Consider the following 2,749-nt stretch of genomic DNA (forward strand, 5'->3'; position numbering starts at 1 on the left):
GGCTATCAGGGTGTGTACACATTCTGCTGCATCCGGGGCTCAGCAGGAACTGGCTACCCCGCCTCCCTGCTTCCCAGACCCCTCCGGGAGTATCTCCAATCTCCTGTTCTCCCCGCACCTCCCTCGCTGCCCCTTCATCTTCTTCACCTTTTCTTCTTCCTTTTCTTCCCTTTCTTCTTCCTCCTAAAGGTACACATCTCTCACGGACTGTTCCCTATCCTCTTCTCTATGTAGACCCTCTCTCCTGGTGATTTCATCCATCCAGATGGCTTCAATCACAGCTAATATATGGAAGATTCCCACATCTTTTCCTTTGGCCTGTTCTGTTTCAAGTGTGGTACCACATTCACAACTGCTCAAAGGCTCCTCCACCTGAATGGCCCGAAAGCGCCGTGAATCAACTGGTTTAAAAATCAACTCATCATCTTTCCCTCCAAATCAGCCCCTTCCCGGGTCTCTAATTCCGACCGCAGCACCACAGTCTCCCCCTAACTCAGGCACGAAACTTTGGAATCAAAGTTGATTCTTCCTCTTGCCCATCTCCTCCACCAACCCTTCCCCAAGTCCTGTCAGTTTTTTTTTCTATTCCACTTTCACAGGCTTCCTTTCATTCCATGTGTACCACCACCTCTCAAGGTCAGACTCTTACACCTCCTCAGAAGCTGGCAAGAGCCTCCCAACCCATCTTCCTCTTCCAGGTTCTACCACAAGTGTTCACTGCATAACCCAACTCTGACCCTATCCCCAGCCCGCTGTGCAGCAAAACCCAATAACTTGTTCAATGTTGCACTCCCCGTGCCTAGCACACTGTCTGCTAAAAAAATCATTACATTTATTTATTGAATGAAGAGGTGAGCTTTCTAGTGCCTAACAAATATAACTATGGAATCACGAGACCTTATAATCTTAGGGTTGTATGCAAACTTAAATGTCATCCCATTTAACTCCTTGTTTCAAGGACCAGAACTAAACAAAATGCCCTGCCACATCTACGCTCCCAGCAATATCTCCTACACCTGTGCAGCTCTCACTGCCTGCTCCAATGAAGCAGGACTCTCGCCAGTCCACAGACACAGAAATACACACCTTCCACAAACGCAAGTCCTCCTGCATATCATTTCTCATTTTCTCTCTCCCTTCTGTCCCCCTTCTATTGTGCCTACCTGTCAAAAAACTAGACTTCAAAGCCCGGTTCGTGCCAAACCTCCTCTGCAAAGCATTTTGTGATCATAACACAACATGATCTCTTTCTCCTCTGAGACCCTTGGGCACTTTATGACCTCCTGCCTCAGACACTGTGGTGTATGGAGCTCTCCTCCCCACTACACTACAAGGGGCTTCATTTATCCGTCCTTTCATTTTCCACACAATTCATGCACTGCCTTACGCCTGGTGGGTACAAAACACATATTTGATTGGATGATTGAATGAATGAATGGTAACTACATGCGAAGCCAAACGGACACAACCAGGACATGGACTTCTTAGGATCTGTGCCATGTTGGGAAGGTTGCGTGGGAATAGCTAGAAGTGATAAACCTGCTCTACAGACAAGCAGTTCAGCTCAAAGAAGACAGTCCTCGGCTCTTACTTCACAGGGACAAGTGTGGAGGCAAACACAGTAGTCGCTGTGAACCTGCTAAGCTCCCAGCATTCTGAGGACACAATTTTCTTCTTTTGGCAGAAAATAAGGTATGTTTTTAGCCCATTTCATTTGTTTCATGCTTCTATGGATGTGACATGGATAGAAGTGGTCTGTGTTAGATAGGGAGCGCAAGTTGAATATTAGAGCTTACCTAGTCTAGCCACACACATAACAGCCTCCTCTTCTAAGCCCTCCTTTTTATGTGAGAAGAGTCAGGTAGAGCAGGGTTTCGTCAACCACAGTACTATCGACATTTCTGAGTCAGACAATTCTTCGTCACGGGCGGGCCTGTGCACTGTAGGATGTGTAGCAGTATTCCTGGCTCCTTACCAATAGCTTCCAGAAGCACCTCCCAGTTGTGACAATCAAAAATGCTTCCAGTTGCCAAATGTCCCTTGAGGGGCAAAACTGCCCCTGGTTGAGACCGCTGGTATGGAATAGTTAAATGAGTTCCTCAAGACCACACGACTCACCAGCATTGGAACCAGGAACGCAGTAACTCCCAGTAGAATGCCCTTGCCACACCAGCACTGCCTTTCACTTCTCTCCCTCATATCTGATGAGACACAGCCTTCGGGGGCCAGAATGAACTCAGAGCTGCACATGTGGTTTTCTAATGGCCTCAGAGCCCCACATGGGGATCCACACCTCAATATGAGACATATTCCTAGCAGAGACCAAAGGGAGAACTCAGGCCGAAGCCTAAGAGTGATCATAATCCAATATCATCTGCTTAAGGCTTAGCAAATGGATCTCAGGCAAGTGGCACTTCTCCTAATACTTCAGATGCTAAGAAATGTGGTTACCAGGCCCCACGGAGAATAGGTTTTCCCCCACAAATTGGCTTTGTCTTCAGTGAAAACTCCTACACGCATGCTTTCAACTCAGTCCTTTACACCCTCACCCCTGCTTCTCCTTCTGTTTGCTTCCTCTTCTAATGTTTAAATTTAGAGGAGAGCTTGAGTCCTTCAATCTCTCCTTTCCCCAACACCTCCTGTGGCTCCCACTTTGCTTTTAGAATTTACTTTCACTAGAACTTGAGAACCATCTCCCTGCTTCCAGATTCTGATCTTTTATTCCCTAAAAAGACTCAATCACTTCAGG

The sequence above is a fragment of the Neophocaena asiaeorientalis genome, unplaced genomic scaffold (genome assembly GCF_003031525.2).
Source record: "Neophocaena asiaeorientalis asiaeorientalis breed wild unplaced genomic scaffold, Neophocaena_asiaeorientalis_V1.1 scaffold270, whole genome shotgun sequence".
Lineage (NCBI taxonomy): Eukaryota > Metazoa > Chordata > Mammalia > Artiodactyla > Phocoenidae > Neophocaena > Neophocaena asiaeorientalis.